This window comes from Schistocerca nitens, chromosome 5 (genome assembly GCF_023898315.1).
Source record: "Schistocerca nitens isolate TAMUIC-IGC-003100 chromosome 5, iqSchNite1.1, whole genome shotgun sequence".
Lineage (NCBI taxonomy): Eukaryota > Metazoa > Arthropoda > Insecta > Orthoptera > Acrididae > Schistocerca > Schistocerca nitens.
In genome coordinates this window covers 572058333-572078795 of record NC_064618.1, presented here as the reverse complement: position 1 = coordinate 572078795, position 20463 = coordinate 572058333, and the positions used below count along the sequence as shown (strand labels likewise).

General features: G+C 44.8%; 1 protein-coding gene across 1 annotated transcript in view; it reads right to left on the bottom strand.

Moving 5' to 3' along the window:
- The window catches only part of LOC126260263 (UDP-glucosyltransferase 2-like), a 159259-nt gene extending 139160 nt beyond the window's left edge, over positions 1-20099 (bottom strand). Inside the window, exon 1 of the mRNA XM_049957592.1 lies at positions 19976-20099. The gene's annotated coding sequence lies outside the window, so the exon portion shown is untranslated. The remainder of the gene's footprint in view (positions 1-19975) is intronic.
- Positions 20100-20463: the final 364 nt, after the last annotated feature.

Sequence of the window (20463 nt, the reverse complement as noted above, 5' to 3'; positions counted from 1 at the left end):
AACGTTATTATCTGAATGTGACGTCACATACGCGACGGACCTGTAGTCTCAGTTGGAGTTCTTCGTGGTTGCTATAGCAAGGAACGTAGCTGTGCCTTTGGGAAAATTATCTGCATCCTCTGAATCTTATCACTGGCAGCTACAGGCAGTCAGCCAACGGAAACACGTGTCCACAAATCGTAACTTGGGGTATTTTGTTTTCTGTGTCAGTGGTCATGGAAGAAGGGACGCCTTAGTACAAACAAAGTAATCTGTACACTTTTGTACTGGTGCTTCATTTCCTTTAGAAATGTTAGTAACTGATTTTAAAAAATTAACCAAGCGCGAGGAGAAATTGCGCCGCTCTGAGGGTTCCGTGCAAACTAATGTATACAGACAGTTTATCCACACCGGAAATCGAGAATCTCTACGATGTTTGCCTGTTATCGACATTGATACTGGCAAGATATCGGCGGTCCTTGCAATTACAAGCCTGTCGACGTTCTAATTTTGGACTCTAGTAACACACGAAAAGAAATATTTATTTTGTGTGATAGTTAAATTAACAACTTTGGAATTTTTTTCCTTTGTTCTATGAAACCTTGCTTCTTGCCAAATTTCATGATTCTAGATCAACGGGAGATACCCTCTAAGTTTTGATGAGAATTTGCGTGTATCAGAATGTGACGTAAAGCGCCGTATCTTTTCATTTCATTCACTTAGAAGCTTCCGTTTCTTACTAGACCAAGGAACCTTAGACCGTTTGTGACAAATTGTGACTTGGTATGTCTAGCCGTTCCTGAGAAAAAGGGGCGTGACGTACGTACGGACTCAAATGGATGACAAATGACTCATGTGATGGTTAAAAATTCAGTTTACGGATTTTTTCCTTTGATTGTACCGTAAAATCTTGCTTATAGCCGACTTTCATGATTCTAGTCCAACGGTTAAGTGCCGCTGTAGGTCTTGAAAGTTTGCGAGTAACAGAATTCGCGTCAGGCCATGTCTTGGCTTAGAAGCTTCAGTCTTTCACACCGCCAACGGAACGTAGATCTTACTATGTGAGATATTTCAACTTGCTACGTCCACCTATTCCTGAGAAAATTGGTTTTTAACAGACAGGCAAATAAACCAGTATCGACTGAGGTACGGAAACCAAAAAAGGAAGAAAGTTTGGGTTAACGTTCTTTCGACGTAAAGGCCATTACAAAGAGCAAGAGGTAAAATTTGTGGCGGAAAACAGTCGCCTCCCTTCCAGAGGAGCCATCCCAGTGTATCAAAGATAAGTGGGGAAACTGCGAAAATTAAATCTGGATAACTAGATAAGGAACTGAATCGCTGTCCTCCTAAAGTGAGCCCAGGGTCTTATCACTACGCTGCTTCTCTCAATGGTGCATATGGCGTCTCAACTTTAGGGCCGAAATTACACTACTGGCCATTAAAATTGCTACACCAAGAAGAAATGCAGATCATAAACGGGTATTCATTGGTCAAATACATTATACTAGAACTGACATATGATTGCATTTTCACGCAATTTGGGTTCATAGATCCTGAGAAATTAGTACCCAGAACAACCACCTCTGGCCATAATAATGACCTTGATACGCCTGGGCATTGAGTCAAACAGAGCTTGGATGGCGTGTACAGGTACAGCTGCCCATGCAACTTCAACACGTTACCACATTTCATCAAGAGTAGTGACTAGCGTATTGTGACGAGCCAGTTGCTCGGCCACCATTGACCAGACGTTTTCAATTGGTGAGAGATCTGGAGAATGTGCTGGCCAGGGCAGCAGTCTAACATTTTCTGTATCCAGAAAGGCCCTAACAAGACCTGCAACATGCGGTCGTGCATTATCCTGCTGAAATGTAGGGTTTCGCAGGGATCGAATGTTGGGTAGAGTCACGGGTCGTAACATATCTGAAATGTAACGTCCACTGTTCAAAGTGCCGTCAATGCGAACAAGAGGTGACCGAGACCTGTAACCCTTGGCACCCCATACCATCAAGCTGGGTGATACGCCAGTATGGCAATGACGAATACACGCTTCCAATGTGCGTTCACCGCGATGTCTCCAAACACGGATGCGGCCATCACGATGCTGTAAACAGAACCTGGGTTCATCCGGAAAAATGACGCTTTGCCATTTGTGCACCCAGGTTCGTCGTGGAGTACACCATCGCAGGCGCTCCTGTCTGTGATGCAGCGTCAAGGGTAACCGCAGCCATGGTCTCCGAGCTGATAGTCCATGCTGCTGCAACCGACGTCGAACTGTTCGTGCAGATGGTTGTCTTGCAAACGTCCCCATCTGTTGACTCGGGGATCGAGACGTGGCTACATGATCCGTTACAGCCATGCGGATAAGATGCCTGTCATCTCGACTGGTAGTGATACGAGGCCGATGGGATCCAGCACGGCGTTCCGTATTACCCTCCTGAACCCACCGATTCCATATTCTGCTAACAGTCATTGGATCTCTACCAACGCGAGCAGCATTGTCGCGATACGATAAACCGCAATCGCGATAGGCTACAATCCGACCTTTATCAAAGTCGGAAACGTGATGGTACGCATTTCTCCTCCTTACACGAGGCATCACAACAACGTTTCACCAGGCAACGCCGGTCAACTGCTGTTTGTGTATGATAAATCGGTTGGAAACTTTCCTCATGTGAGCACGTTGTAGGTGTCGCCACCGGTGCCAACCTTGTGTGAATGCTCTGAAAATCTAATCATTTGCATATCACAGCATCATCTTCCAGTCGGTTAAATATCCCGTCTGTAGCACGTCATCATCGTGGTGTAACAATTTTAATGGCCAGTAGTGTATATAGATATCAGAGTGTTGTGAACTAATTGTTTTAACAAAGAATAAACGCTCAGAAATGAATTTTTCTGGCGGTAATAAGTCTAAGAGGTGCGCCAGTTAACACGCTCATTTTCGCGCACAGAGTCTTACCCCCAACTTGCTGTTGCATGTTGGAATGAACTGATGCGAAGTCTACAAACGTGCCACGGTGAAAGCGCACCCGATATAGCCCAAATACTGCAGATAGAAACTAAAGCGTTCACTAATGTATCGTTTCAAGTGCAGAGACGTCTGCAGCTGTGGATTTCGCAGTTCCCGCGGCACGTTAGCTGACAATCTGTTGTAGAATTATGGAACATGTTTACGCTCAAGAATAATGATTCTTGGAGAAGGAAAATCCTAGCGTGACTGATCGACAATATCAACTCAAGTTTCCACACGAACTGACGATTCCATTTTATCCACTGTCGTTGGTTTGTCCAACACGTTCACAAGTGTACCTGCCTGCTAGTGTACCCACTACGCGGTGCCCAGTGGAAAAGGGGCACATGCCACCAGAGTATGTTGCGTCAGGAAATGAGACTTAAGGAAATATGATTTTGTATCGTAATGTGAACTCCTGCTGTGATACCGACAATTGTCGCAATGACTAGATGGAGTATTGCAAATACTGTTAAATATTAGGCCACTTTATTACAATCGAAAGTACAGAAAATTAAATCCTTCACATGTAAACATTACATAGCACGTCATTGGTAGTCAAACTCCTCATCAATGTTTTCCTGTTCCAGTGTATCGTCACTACCATCACTTATCACTGATTGACAGAAACTTGAATATATTGGAGGCGCAAATTGCAGTAAGCTTTGAAGGTCCTTTAACTTTGCTGCCATAATTTAACGTCCATTTATGTACTTAGGAACTAACTGGCAGTCTGCAAGTTTCGTAAATCGTCCACGACACTTCTGTAAACTAACTAGCACAGGCTTCTCAGTTTGTGTGAATATTTGATAAATACAGAATGTTCGCCGCGCACTAATTGGATTTCTGATGTATGCAGGCTTTTTGTCAACAGTAACGCTACGACTGACGATGCTGTTCAATGTAGACGATAAAGACACGAAGTCGTCTTTCTTCATTTCAACCACAATGAATGGGTTCTTTTGCTTGCTCTTTTTATAAGTTCAACCCGTTTTGCTGGAGAGTCCACAGCCTGTGTCTTTCTTTTCAGCTTCACAGTAACTCCAAAATCCCAGTCACATGGCAGGAACATGTGACTATGGAGGAGAAATTTGTGCTCAACAGCATCAAAACATTTTTATTTAGGAGGTACAAACACACACCTAGGATAATATAGTTTTTATTTTGTCCAACACACGAATCAGTAAATGATGTGCCTTAGATGACATTCTTTCTTCACCATATCTAAAGCCTTTAAAACGCGGCTAGCTACTTGATCGACCTCTGTAGACGCAACATTCTCGGACCAGACACACATCTCTGCCTTATCACTACAACGGTGAATACAGAAATTGTGTATCCAGAGTCGTCTCTTATGAAAAAACTGTTTCCATCGAAATACATGGTGTTTGGAATGCTTGTTGTAAGTCCATGTAGAAAACAAGAGTATCACCACCATCCTGTTTTGCCTCATTTGAGTTACGTCAGTAACTGGAGTGTCACGAATAAAATACCTGAAAGAAACTTTCCCCTGGCTTACTGTTGGAACCTTTTTTTGGATGCACTTTTTTGCAGTTATTAGGCCGCACTAATTCAAATAAGCATTTTGCACTTTATAATCTCCCAGCCGATAAAACTCAAATGTCGCCTCCTCCTGTTCATCATTTAGTGTTTAGTTTTTGCAGAAACTGTAGCATGGATCTCTGGCACTACGAAACACTTTCTCGGGCACAATCTTATTTTTTTTGGATTTATATTCTTTTCCATTGTTTCTTAACCTCATCCTGTCATTATCTTTCCACTTATTTTCTTTGCGAATTTTTTTTTTTACATGTAATGTTGCATTTTCTTCGTGAGTAATATTAATAGCAACACCTATTGCCGCCATCTTGGAAACATAACGTCTGAGAAACTTTCTGATTGGCTTTCCGAAACCAAGTTAACCAATGAGACAAACCAACTCATGAGACATTATTGGCATGGGCCTCTTCCACTAGGAATGTGTCAGTCTTGAATAACAGCAAATATGCTATCTTTAAAGGAACTGGAACATGCCACTGTGCTAGAAGTTCCCGCCTACGATACTAGATGTTCCTGTACCAAAATCACAAAATCACTGCGCAGGTGGCATGTGTCCCTTTTCCACTGGGCTCGGCTATACTCTCGGCACAGAACAGCGCTATTCTGTACTAACATTTAGTTAAACACCTCGTCGGTATGTTCTCTCCTGACGGATGAGATTATGGGAGGTAACTCAGACTACGTACAGGATTGCAAGCCTTGCTTTTGGAAACCTTTATTGCCGTTTACAAAATGTTGAACATCCTTATTTCGATCGACGCCATGCTGCGCTTTCTTGCACTCTGATGCTTGCTTATCTCCGAATTTGGGTTCTATCTGCAAGAAAGTCTTCAATCCAATCGCAGCTCTGCTCTGATACTCCGTAAGCTTTTTTTTTTCTTCATTAAACGGCAATGCGGGACGGTGCCAATGCCTTACTAAAATCAAGGAACACGGCATCAGCTTGAGCGCCGTTGTCAACTGCGCTGTGGATCTCATGGAGGAACAGAGCGAGCCGAGTTTCGCAGGATCTTTGTTTGCGGAATCCATGTTGATTTTTACAGAGTAGCTGTTCATTTACCAAGAACGTCATAATTATTTAGCATAAAACAAGTTCCATAATTCTACAACAGATTGACGTCACGATATATGTCTATAATTGTGTGGATCTGTCTTACGGCCTTTCTTAAAAACAGGAATGACCTGCACTTTTTTCCAGTCGTTAGGTACCTTTGGTTGCTCAAGCGATCTACGATAAATTAATGCTAGAAGGGGAGCAAGTTCTTTCGCACAATCTTTATAGGATCTTATATGCTCCTGAAGCCTTTCCACTACTAAGCGATTGTAGCTGCTTTTCAGTTCCTCAATCGGTTATCTCAATATCTGCCATTGCGACGTCCGCACGACGATTGAAAGGAGGGACAGTGTTACGATCTTCTGCGGTGAAACAACTTCAGAAGACTGAATTCAGTATTTCGGCCTTCTCTCTGTTATATTCTATTTCGGTGCCAGTGTGGTCGCTGAGAGAACGAACAGATGATATTGACCCACTTACTGATTTTACATTCGACCAAAATCTCTTACGGTTTTTACTCACATCATTTGACAACATCTTACTTTCGACATCACTGAACGCTTCTCTCGCTCTCCTTACGCTTATTTTCGCTTCGTTCAGCTTTTTTGTCAGCTAGGTTTTCACTTCTCATGAATCTGAGATGAAGTGCTCTTTGTTTAAGTAGCGCTTTTGTAACACGGCTATTAAACCATGGTGGATCTTTCCCATTCCTTAAAAGTTTACTCTGAACATACTTGTCTAGGGCATATTGAACGATGCCTTTGAATTTTTCCTATTTGTTCTCCACATCTTCGTACTCATCACCGAATATTTGATGCTGACTGCTGAGATATTCTGAAATGTATATTCTGTCGCCCTTGATAAGCAAATATATCTTCCTAACTTTCTTAACATTCCTTGTAGGACCCGTCGTCATAGACGCTGTCACAGCCTTATGATCACTGATACCTTCCTCTGCGTTAACTGATTCGATAAGTTCAGGTATGTTTGTCACCAGGTGGTCTAAGACGTTACCCTCAAGAATTGGTTCTCTATCTGCTCAAGGTAATTTTCGGACAAGACATCCAGAACAACGCCACACGATTCCCTGTCTCTGGCACTAGTTTTGATGGCATAACACTCCCAATCTATACCTGGCAAGTTGAAGTGACCCCCTATTACAACGGCATGATCAGGAAAATTACTAATGATATTCTGTAAGTTCTGTATGAAGCGGTCTACAACTACAGATTCTGACCTAGGTGGCCTATAAAAGCATTCGATCAGCATTTTTGGCCGTTCTTTGATACTCAATTTCACCCAGATTAATTCACATTCGGAATCCGTGATAACCTCGCTAGATTTTATCGAATTTTTTACTGCAATAAACACGCCGCTACCCTTGGCGACTAACCTATCCTTACGATAAACATTCCAGTCTGAACTTGGGATTTCGTTGTCATTGACGTCCGGCTTCAACCAACTATCTGTGCATTATAACCTTCAATAAGCGATACTAATTCTGGGACCTTTCCTTGGATGCTCCTGCAGTTTACTAAAATCATATTGATCTTTTCTATCTGACTTGAAAGGACCAAGATTCTCTGAGGTCACTGTGGCTAACTTAACAAGCAAATCGTGTTTGACCCCATGCAAGGGGTCTTCTAACCTAAAAAAAGTCCCATGTGAACGCCACACGTACTCCGCTACTGTAGTAGCCGCTTCCTGCGTGTAGTGCATGCCTGATCTACACTCCTGGAAATGGAAAAAAGAACACATTGACACCGGTGTGTCAGACCCACCATACTTGCTCCGGACACTGCGAGAGGGCTGTACAAGCAATGATCATACGCACGGCACAGCGGACACACCAGGAACCGCGGTGTTGGCCGTCGAATGGCGCTAGCTGCGCAGCGTTTGTGCACCGACGCCGTCAGTGTCAGCCAGTTTGCCGTGACATACGGAGCTCCATCGCAGTCTTTAACACTGGTAGCATGCCGCGACAACGTGGACGTGAACCGTATGTGCAGTTGACGGACTTTGAGCGAGGGCGTATAGTGGGCATGCGGGAGGCCGGGTGGACGTACCGCCGAATTGCTCAACACGTGGGGCGTGAGGTCTCCACAGTACATCGATGTTGTCGCCAGTGGTCGGCGGAAGGTGCACGTGCCCGTCGACCTGGGACCGGACAGCAGCGACGCACGGATGCACGCCAAGACCGTAGGATCCTACGCAGTGCCGTAGGGGACCGCACCGCCACTTCCCAGCAAATTAGGGACACTGTTGCTCCTGGGGTATCGGCGAGGACCATTCGCAACCGTCTCCATGAAGCTGGGCTACGGTCCCGCACACCGTTAGGCCGTCTTCCGCTCACGCCCCAACATCGTGCAGCCCGCCTCCAGTGGTGTCGCGACAGGCGTGAATGGAGGGACGAATGGAGACGTGTCGTCTTCAGCGATGAGAGTCGCTTCTGCCTTGGTGCCAATGATGGTCGTATGCGTGTTTGGCGCCGTGCAGGTGAGCGCCACAATCAGGACTGCATACGACCGAGGCACACAGGGCCAACACCCGGCATCATGGTGTGGGGAGCGATCTCCTACACTGGCCGTACACCACTGGTGATCGTCGAGGGGACACTGAATAGTGCACGGTACATCCAAACCGTCATCGGACCCATCGTTCTACCATTCCTAGACCGGCAAGGGAACTTGCTGTTCCAACAGGACAATGCACGTCCGCATGTATCCCGTGCCACCCAACGTGCTCTAGAAGGTGTAAGTCAACTACCCTGGCCAGCAAGATCTCCGGATCTGTCCCCCATTGAGCATGTTTGGGACTGGATGAAGCGTCGTCTCACGCGGTCTGCACGTCCAGCACGAACGCTGGTCCAACTGAGGCGCCAGGTGGAAATGGCATGGCAAGCCGTTCCACAGGACTACATCCAGCATCTCTACGATCGTCTCCATGGGAGAATAGCAGCCTGCATTGCTACGAAAGGTGGATATACACTGTACTAGTGCCGACATTGTGCATGCTCTGTTGCCTGTGTCTATGTGCCTGTGGTTCTGTCAGTGTGATCATGTGATGTGTATGACCCCAGGAATGTGTCAAAATTTCCCCTTCCTGGGACAATGAATTCACGGTGTTCTTATTTCAATTTCCAGGAGTGTATTAAGGGAAACCCTACGATACTGCACCCGATAGCGGAGATCGATAAATTCGCATCCGATACCGTCGCAGAGCCGTCTGAGCCTCTGGTGTAGACCTTCCACTCTGCTCCAAACCAGAGGACCGCGATCAACCCTGGGTACGATGCTACAGACAGCTTAGCCAGCACCCCGCGTGCGTTGCTATTTGCCTTCACCAAATCAGCCAGCCGCCGAAAGGAGCCGAGGATGGCCTCAGAACCAAAGCGGCAGGCCTCATTCGTACCGGCATGTGCCACTACATGCAGCCGGTTGCACCCAGTGCGCTCGATAGCCGCCGGCAGGGCCGCCTCCACATCACGGATGTGACCTCCCGGCAAACATGCCGTATGCACACCGGAATTCTTTCTCGCCTTGCCTGCTATCTCCCTGAGGGGCTCCATCACCCGCCTAACATTGCAGCTCCCAATGACTAGCATACCCACCCTCTGTACTTGTCCGGACTGGGCAGGAAAATCGACCACTGGCCCAACAGGAGAGGCATCCCGTGCTGGCTCAGACTTATCAGCACTGGGAAGCACCTCGTACCTGTTGCTAAGACGTAGGGAGCCAGCCGCACAGCCTGCTCCATCTTTCGCCTTCCGCCCAGTGACACCGAACACGCCACTGTCTGCCACCCACTCTGGAGTGAGGACGGACCGGTCAGATGTTGCGTATCGGAAGCAGCAGTGACGTCCGGGCAACCAGGGGATTCCCACGTCTCTTCACTGGCGCCCCGACGTCACAACAACTTCGAGCATTATCAAGAAGCTTGTCGACGGTAGCCAACGCAGCTTCCTGCTGTTACCGACAGCAGCCAACTCTCCTTGTGCCCGCTCACACCAAGAACAGTACGTAGCCATATCGTAATGTGTATAAAATAGATATGAGGTCTCAAATGGCGCTACTGAGTGAAGATATACCAAAGGAGAATAAAGTAACACTAAAAGTTGGTGTGCAGATTTCTCACTTTACTCTGAGACCGCATGCTATAAAACAGAGAAATTTCTCTGCGCGGAAAATTTACACTAGGAAGCCGCCCTACACAACGATAGTCACAAGACTTACACAAAAACGAGAAATTTTCTAAGCACTAGTCTACACAGTAAAATACACCCATACAATGAATTTCTTTGCAGAAGCACGTGAACAAAAAACAGACTAAATTAATTTACAGTTTATCGCCAAGTGCTGCTGCTGTTTTGGTGCGCGTCCTCTCGGCTCGGCGGCTGCCGCTACACAGGTATGGCGTGTTGGCTTTTCGATCCTGAATGGGAACATGTGGGGGCCCTGTCATTTTTTGCGTGCAGTAACGCTTTAGTTGCTGCAGCTGTTCTGACGGATTTCCTAGGGTCTTTCTCAATGATTGCTGAGACAGTAACTATAGTTTACCTGGTGCCAACATTCCTCGCTGTATTTTCAGCCACGCAGCCTGCTCGCGGGAATTCAGCAAAGAGCTTGATAACGATTGTCAGAGAGTCCTTTTGAAATATTAAAACAGTGTTTGAAAATGCACCTCATTGCCGTAGGATTAGAATACGATCTGTGGTATTCCAGTACCAGAAAAGCAATGTTAAATACATGGTTTTCAAACTCACTCTTTGTTACGCTAACTACCTTTAACATTTTAACGGTGAAACTTATCGCTCTGAACTGCGGTGTGTTTAACGTCCCATCGACAAAGAGGCCATTAGATATGGTGCACAAGCTCTGGTTATGGAAGGATGGAGAAGGAAAGGGGGCGTGCCCTTTCGAAGGAACGATCTTGGCATATTTGCCTTAAGCGATTTAGGGTAATCACTGAAATAGTGAATCAGGATGGCAGGACGTGGGTTTGAACCGTCGTCCTCCCGGACTCTCTCTCAAACTGATGTATAAATTCTTAGAGTTTTCGCAAAACACTGTTGTACTTGTCTATCGATCTTAGTTTTCGAGAGATATTGAAATCAGGTACTCCTACGCTGTATACCCTGTATCTGGTCAGTCTCCATAATGAAACAACTGTCTCATTGCTACACAGTGTACACTGGAATGGATCTTCCTGACAGAGCCTAAGAATTGTGTACCAGATTCAGCACGGCATTTTTCTGAGGCGTGCAGTGCTTTATCGGCTGAGCTATCTGAACACGCCTCCCGGCTTGACGCATAGCATCAGTTTGATAGCGCCTCGCTCCCACTCTTCCAGACTACACACAACCTCTCGTACTGTTGGATTAACACGTGAGGGGTAGGATGCAACGAAAGAGGTCTTGGCCACAGCACAACGATCTGTGGAAGACTATGTTCTGAGTTCGGTTCCGTAACCAACAATCCACTTTCATTTTGTCCATATTTTTGTCAGTGTCGTTACCAAACCATACCGTGGTCAACACACTGATTGTTAACTCAGGTGTTAGTCTAGGATGATCAGTTATCATACCGCTGATACTTTTCGTTACCGTCGTCAGAGGAGTTTTTCAAACTAATTAAGAATTACCTCCTGTCCACTGAGTGAAGAACAAGTAGTTTGCCAGTTTTGTCACTCAAAGACAGTGTAGCTACGATATCTATTTCGATGACACAATTTCATAATTTACAATAGGAACAGTTAATAAGAACAGAATCTAAGGTACATGTTATTAAAGTTACCTACCACTAAGATATTTGGTTATTTGTACAACTTCACTGATAAGTCTGTATTTATAAAAATGCGTTTTACTGATTTATTTCCATTCATAAAACTGTTTACAAAATACAGGGTGTTTCAAAAATGACCGGTATATTTGAAACGGCAATAAAAACTAAACGAGCAGCGATAGAAATACACCGTTTGTTGCAATATGCTTGGGACAACAGTACATTTTCAGGCGGACAAACTTTCGAAATTACAGTAGTTACAATTTTCAACAACAGATGGCGCTGCAAGTGATGTGAAAGATATAGAAGACAACGCGGTCTGTGGGTGCGCCATTCTGTACGTCGTCTTTCTGCTGTAAGCGTGTGCTGTTCACAACGTGCAATTGTGCTGTAGATAACATGGTTTATTCCTTAGAACAGAGGATTTTTCTGGTGTTGGAATTCCACCGCCTAGAACACAGTGTTGTTGCAACAAGACGAAGTTTTCAACGGAGGTTTAATGTAACCAAAGGACCGAAAAGCGATACAATAAAGGATCTGTTTGAAAAATTGCAACGGACTGGGAACGTGACGGATGAACGTGCCGCATACGGCAACCACAGAGGGCAACGCGCAGCTAGTGCAGCAGGTGATCAAACAGCGGCCTCGGGTTTCGGTTCGCCGTGTTGCAGCTGCGGTCCAAATGACGCCAACGTCCACGTATCGTCTCATGCGCCAGAGTTTACACCTCTATCCACACAAAATTCAAACGCGGCAACCCCTCAGCGCCGCTACCATTGCTGCACGAGAGACATTCGCTAACGATATAGTGCACAGGATTGATGACTGCGATATGCATGTGGGCAGCATTTGGTTTACTGACGAAGCTTATGTTTACCTGGACGGCTTCGTCAATAAACAGAACTGGCGCATATGGGGAACCGAAAAGCCCCATGTTGGAGTCCCATCGTCCCTGCATCCTCAAAAAGTACTGGTCTGTGCCGCCATTTCTTCCAAAGGAATCATTGGCCCATTTTTCAGATCCGAAACGATTACCGCATTACGCTATCTGGACATTCTTCGTGAATTTGTGGCGGTACAAACTGCCTTAGACGACACTGCGAACACCTCAGATGGTGCCCGGCCACATCGCACGGCCGACGTCTTTCAGGTCCTGAATGAATATTTCGATGATCGTGTGATTGCTTTGGGCTATCCGAAACATACAGGAGGCGGCGTGGATTGGCCTCCCTATTCGCCAGACATGAACCCTTGTGACTTTTTCTGTGGGGACACTTGAAAGACCAGGTGTACCGCCAGAATCCAGAAACAATTGAACAGCTGAAGCAGTACATCTCATCTGCATGTGAAGCCATTCCGCCAGACACGTTGTCAAAGGTTTCGGGTAATTTCATTCAGAGACTACGCCATATTATTGCTACGCATGGTGGATATGTGGAAAATATCGTACTATAGAGTTTCCCAGACCGCAGCGCCATCTGTTGTTGAAAATTGTAACTACTGTAATTTCGAAAGTTTGTCCGCCTGAAAATGTACTGTTGTCCCAAGCATATTGCAACAAACGGTGTACTTCTATCGCTGCTCGTTTAGTTTTTATTGCCGTTTCAAATATACCGGTCATTTTTGAAACATCCTGTATTATCAAGCACCCCAAAAGGAATTTGGTTTTTGTGGAGTTGTGTTCGTGGGGGTGACAAAATTGCACTGGGTGCCAAACTACTTAGCTACGCTACTGGTAACCATCACAGAATCTAGAAGCCGTCTGGCGAACAAAGGTATGTTTGAACGTGTCTGTTCACAGTACCAAATAGTTGTCATACGTGTACTTGGGAAATATTTATGTACTATGACTCCTCAGAGTTATTATTCGCTATTGGAAATAACTGAATTGGCTCTACTGCACATGCAATACACAGTTTAGTGACGCGTTCAAGATATTTTGGCGGCCCAGTGTGCAAAGCCGCGTCCATAGCCGACGGACGCGAAAGGCTGCGCACAAACGCGCTGAACGACTGAACAGGGCAGAACAATGGAGAACGGAGGAGCGAAGTGTTCGTGGCTGCGCAGCAGTGTTCCGGAGTGCGCGCTCGTCGATAAAAACGGAAAAGCCGTCAGAACAGAGCGCGCACGATGAATCATTTCGTGTACCGACACAGCGCGGAATCCGTTCCTTCATGCGCAGAGCGGCGTGGCTTGACGTCCACACCAGACGCGGCTGTTTTCCTTGGCTCTGCGAGCCGCGGCCGCGTGGATGCCGCTTAAAGAGTGTAAGCCCACCTTACCTGTCAGGGCCAGGTTCTTTGACAGAAATTGTTGGTGATTGTGGTGCTGAAAATACGAACTCCGTTTCGACTGTGCGGTCATCACGAAGTCAGTACATTGCCGGAGCTTTTTCATATAGTGAACGGTATGTCGCAGTCTAGGAGGCAGTTGGAATTTTGAGGGACGGCGTTATGTGGAATATTGTTGAACATAAAATACGAAATTTATGTCGGCGGTAGGTAATGAGAAGAAACGTAATGGGGCAGAATAATGACTAGTAACACACAGAGTAAGTAAGAAAAGGTTATTAAAATAATCGTGTCCGAGTTTGAAGTGGTTCAAGGGCATAAGCTTCCGCAAAGGGAGGGTGCACTACTTGCCTACCCCGACCTCCCTCCTTCCCCTCCCCCTCTCCCATGGAATCTGCAGCGCGCAGCTTTTATTCATTACAGAATTTACTCACTTCTAGAAGTGATTCGCTGTGATTACGCTAAGCCTCTCCTTTATACAATTGGATCATTACATGGCTGATCACTGTGTGAGAGTACTATGGCTCTGGCAACTGCTGGGTAGCTGTCTCAAACATTATGGAAAATGCTTTCCTGGGTTTCGCACTGACCTAAACCCAGACAGATTTCGTCTTTGTGGCATGAATTTGTTAAAATTTATTAGCGTGCATGTTTGATAAACATTGTCATACAACGCTTCATCTCAAATTTCGTGGTATTCATGTTAAGAACGCCAGAATCACTAATCAAAGCGAAAATTTTATTGTAGCAATAGTGATGAGCGCTAACTTTAAGTTTACTGTTACCAGTCACCATTTTATTTTTTCCACGACGCATTTCGAAGGTTTAAACCTCTGGCACTGCCTCCAGTGGTCACAGGTTCCTTTTGCTGTCGTAACACATCACATGTATACTGCCACATTTGTAAACAACACACACACACACACACACACACACACACACACACACACACACGTAATACTAACTAATGTAAATCCACCCGATGGAGGTTTAAACCTTCGAAATGCATCGTGGAAAAAATAAAACGGTGACTGGTAACAGTAAACTTGTTTCATTTAATGTCAGTAACAGTCACGGTAAAGCCTAACCTAAAAATGTTCGCATTTAAACTTGCCTAATAAACTGTATATTCACCTATTTTGTTCATCTGAGTCATCTATTACTTAACAGCTAACTCGGTCCAAGTTCAGCGACTAACTTTCATTTTATCATTGTGGGGAGGGCAGCGGAGGTGTATCAGCGACAGAGTTTCTTAAAGGTTTGAAATTGTGTATAAGTTTTTGTTTTTGTCACTACATACTCTCACTCCAGATACTGGGTGAATATAGTCCGCCAGCTATGAGTTACTCTGCCTCAAGATGTATACAGTGTTTCTCACTGCCCCTACCTCACGTAAAACGAAGTTCATCGCTTACTGCGTTTTCACTGTTCTTGCAGCAATAGCGACCCCGGGAATTACTTTTTAATTTATCACTTCTTTACTAATAACTGTAACAGTTTGCAGCAGTATCCCCATATACCATTGAATATATTTGCAAAATTATAAGAAACATTTCAGAAGATCTGGCGTCATAAGCACCGAGAAGCGTGAAAAACTCATTCTTAAAGTGGAGAACAAATTTTCCAGACTAATCACGGGGCGGTGGGGGTACAGTTTGCCTATAAAGCCTGTGGATTCTGTTACCCACGAGGGCGTGCTGAAGAGTAATGCCTACGAATTTATGTGGAAACACCTTTTTAAATAAAAAATTAACATTTTACATCTCTATTCATATCTACATATTTCCGTAATTTTAGCCCACTGCCACTAGACGGCTCCGAATTGTAGCGTGCAACGCATCTGTGCGCGAGAAACAACGTGCTGTAATTTAGTTTCGAATTCCAGTAGTCCTTCCACTCATAGAGCTCTACTTCAGCATGACAATGCCAGACAACACGAGCGCTGCGACATCTGCAACAGTCCGACGCATTGGGTTCCTCATTGATCACCCTCTATACAGTCCCGACTTGGTCCCATCAAATTTTCATGTTTCCGAAACTAATACCTTCGAGGCCTTCGCTTCGATAGTGATGAAACGGCGCAAACAGAGGTGAGGTGGCTCCATCAAAATCAAACTCTATAGTGACGGTGTCAAGAAACTGGTGCCTCGTTTAGAGAATGTATTCTACGGCAGAATGACTAGGTTGAGAAATAAATATTTAGACAAGAATAAAGATATCGAATGCTAATCCTGTTTTATTTAAAAGCTCTAAGAGTTTTCACATAAAGATTTCGGAGGCATTACTTTGCAGCGCGCCCTCCTATTTGGACAGAAATGAATAATAATCAACCTGTATAATGGATAGACATGGGCCAGGTGCTGGGGTACTCTGTCACAGTTTTTAAACTACCCGTGTCTACCTGTGACTGCCTCGAATTACAATTGCAACACAATGTGTATAATCTGAGTGGAAGCTTACAAGAGTTGAAATTGCAGATTTAGAGCTTCAGTCTTTTTCCTGGAACAATGTTTCATCTTTGGCAAACTTTGGTGAATGTCAAAAGTGCCGAGCTATTTAGTGTCTCGGACTCATCGTGTAACTAGTTAACGCTGACATCTGAGTAAATTAAGAACGTGTGCCCACATTCTGACCGCATTTAGAAACACACTGGCAAGTGCAAGCAAGTCTCTGGATAGATAATTGCTTTTCTTATCACTAAGTCTACTCTGAAGTTAACACCAAGTGTTTGGAGCGGGGCGGTCAACACCGACCAGTATAGTCAACTTCACAGCCGCTGTCATCCTTAACCAGCAGACAATATTGTACTCAGTAATTCTAACTCGCGAAGCTAACTATCACTGAAATTTTATGTCCAACTAAATCTGAAAACGACTCGTGTATTGACATTTTATGGAGCTAGGTAATAAAGGGAGGTACCACTTGTCTTACACATTGCTCCCGTAGTCTTCTAATCTAGAAGTGCAGAGTTTTTCGTAAGATGGTCACTGATCTGAGGTTATCCTCGCTTGACATTCGGCGCTCTCTACTGCTTGGATTGAATAATAATCTGTTGTATAATCGATAGACATGGGCCGGGTGTTGGGCATCTGTCACTGATTTCACTGACTAACCGTTTATTCTGGGATGAGGAAATACTATCTTTTTTCTCGTATCTGAACTATCGCGTTTCATTGTGAATCAAAGTGCACAGTCCAGGTTTATCTGGCTCTTTTCGTAGAATCGTGCTATGACAGGTCAGATTCGTTGCGCTCTGAGTGTTTACCCAACTCTCCACGGCTCCTTCCCCGCTTGTGCGTCGCGTGTGAAATCTGCAGGCACTGAGGTATTTTATTAATCGGGAACTACAGCAACACATTTGTCATCCGTGTTTTTATTGTTAGCATGATTTTCTCGTAATTTAGGAGATCGACGGGACGTTACAGGTCAAATTGAATTCCCTTTTTGCCAAATCTGACAACTATCGTGTATCAGTTGCCTTATTCATAATATTTTCACAAATCAGAAAACTACGTTAAAGCATTCTGGCAAATTGTGGATATTTAATTATGGGTGGTAAGCATACGTGAACCTTTCTTTGTGGCAACGGACATGGCTACATAGGAACGATCTTCAGTATTGGTTAACGTTCGCTATTTGCTTAAGCTGATACTGCGACTTATGTGGGCAATCACAGTCCAAAGAAGATTGCATACACGAAGTAAAGAGAGTTTGCTGCCTTCGTTCCTGACAGTCCAAAGTGAGGATAAAGCTACGAATTGGTTTGAAATATCGTGTATTTAGTTCTTTGCAATGCCGACCTTCGAACTGATGCTCAAAAAGCAAGGCCCATTTGTGTACTACCGGTAGTAGGACAGTAAGTGCTGATCAACATAGATACTAGTTCTTAGTGCAAACTATAGCAACTAGTTGCTAAGGATATTTCAGTTATCGCATTACAGTACTTTAAACACAAAATACGGCACAATTAAGGACAATTAGTGCAATTTTAGAGTTCCGACACGAATATCAACTGTGGAAAAAATCAAAGACGTAACGGAGGGTTTCTTAGGATTTAATGCTCCCTCAACGTACACCCATACAGACAATACTGGCTCTTTTGAGGATGTTAAAATTATCCGGCTTGTTCTGGTAAATGGGAGCATCTTAGCATTCACATTAAGTTAGAGAAAATGTAGAAATAATACAATGAACAGAGGAAAATTTGGTCTTACGCAATGAATCCATTGTTGAGTGTTAGTCACTATACTACTTTCGGTGGTGCAGACTACTAAAAAAAGAAGACGTCGTGTAACTTCTAGGGGCGCTGGTTGACAGCAATTCATACCCTAAGCTCAAAAATTAGATAACCAAACTGCCCTGATTGGCTATTACCGAATGAATATATCAGTGCTGAACATGGAAAAATATTACTATCGAACAACTAAAATAGCTGTTTTGTTGTTAATCTGTTGAAAGTGATAAGAATCGAAGGGGAAGAATTAGTTTCGCTGTTTCTATAATCATGAATCCCACTGCAAATTCAGCGTTTCCTCTGCCAATGTACGAACCCAAGCCAAAGGCTGAGCAGTCTCGTGCGCTGCCGCCTACACTATGAATAACTGACGGTAGTCCTATCTGATGGGCCGCTTCAGTTTGCAGGCACAACTGCCTGACTGGCTAACTTCAGTTCTAATTAACTCAAACTGCACAAGCTGTTTTTCTTTACAACTCCCTTACAAGCTTTTCAAACTTTCGGGCTATTTTGTATATCTGTGGTAAGAGCTAATGTTTGTTTTCGCTTTTGCTAGGTAGACCAAGCGAATGAATGGCAGTGCAGATGATAGTTTTAATTAGCTTCTTCGAAAGTAAATCATACTTGACATTAAGTTAAGCCTAATAGGATCTCAAAAAAGAAAATTCACGTACGTAACAAGCTAAACTACACTTCGGGTGACATTGTGGAATACGCGTTACGGCGATTGAAACAATTCACGTATGGCTATTACTTCCTGCATATTATTGTGTTGGTATAGAAGCACGTCAGCGAGATAAGCACCGATTATGAAGTTTGAGACCTGTGGGGACAAAACTAACATGTAATAGAACTACAGCAGTAATTAGACAAAAATTGCTATCGCTTACTTTCAATGGGCGAGCAACGATATGGTACACAGGCAGAGATATCGTCTTCAGAAGGTAACAGAAGATCAAACCCAATTGCAAAATGATTTACACATCTGTATGGTGCGAAAAGATGCAGTTGACTAATGGAAAGTGAGAGGTCGTCCTCAAGAGTACTATCATTTAACTATGGTACACGATAAATCACAAACCTGAAGGTTGTTAATGCAATTAAATACCTAGAATTACGAGTAAGTTAAATTAGAACGATCACATGTGTGTTGTGGAGAAGACGTACCAAGACTTATTGGCAGAAAACTTAGAAGATGCAACAAATCCACTGAATAGCCTACTTCTGTCGGTCCTCTTCTGGAGTATTACTGCGCGGTAAGGGAGCCTTACATGGAGGACACCGAGTAAGTTCAAACAAGGGAAGCTCGTTTTATGTTGTCGCGAAACGAGGGAAAGATTATCGCGGATATGATGTGCGAGTTGGCTGTCAGTTCGTTTCTCGTTGCGGCGAGATACTTTCACGGAATTTCCGTCAGCACCTTTCTCATATAAATGCGAAAATATTTTGTTGACGCCCACTTAACGTAGGGAGAAATGATCATACTAATAAAATAAATCAGAGCTCGCACGGAAACATTTAAGTACACACTTTCTGCGCGATGCTCGATCTTGGAATTTTAGAGAAATAGTGTGAAAATGGCTCCAGGCACTTAAGTGTGAATTGCATAGTCATAAACGTGTAGATCTGCCGTACCATGAGAAGTCGCCGCCTAATCTTTAAGCGGCGTCTCACCAACCTCACCGCATAGGCTCAGTATGGGGATGGTTCTAGGGGTCCCAAAAAAATGGTTCAAATGACTGAGCACTATGGGACTTAACTGATGTGGTCATCAGTCCCCTAGAACTTAGTAATACTTAAACCTAACTAACCTAAGGCTATCACACACATCCATGCCCGAGGCAGGATTCGAACCTGCGACCGTAGCGGTCACGCGGCTCCAGACTGTAGCGCCTAGAACCGCACGGCCACACGCGGCCGGCTGTAGAGGTCCCAGAAGCCAGCCTAATTACTTCATGGTGCAACACGTCCACCATGTTCAAAAAGAAGGGTCTTGCATACTCGTAAACCTTGGCTTGTGCACGCATTGCGGCGCAACGCCCCAAGCCTCCGTCGCTTGCTCACCTTGGTCGCGGTCTGCTGCCTCTGCTACCTCACAGCCTTCTCGGTCCACAGTCCGAATCCGCACTGATACGTCGCCGGTGAGTCTCGACTGGAAAGTAACATGTCTCACACTGGCCTCGCGGAGCTGGCGCCGCTCTGCGGACGCGTCCAGTACTACCACCTTGCCAACAGAGATCGGGCGACGCGTCTTACGCCTTTTCCTTCAGCGCCGAGTCCTTCAGGGAAGAAGGAATTTTACGGCACTTACACCAGCACCAAGTTATCAGCCGACCGGCCGGACAATGTCGTACAAACGCTGCGACCGACTGCAGTCCCAAGGAGAGGTCCCCAGCGGTGCAATCGACTTTTTGACACTATTTACATGTTTGTTGGTGTTGAGACAACAACCAGCCACAAATTTATTTCAAGTTCCTTTATACAAAGGATACCGTTACCGGTTTCGAATCATTACGATTCATCGTCAGACGGCTTTCATGCTTTCATTACAA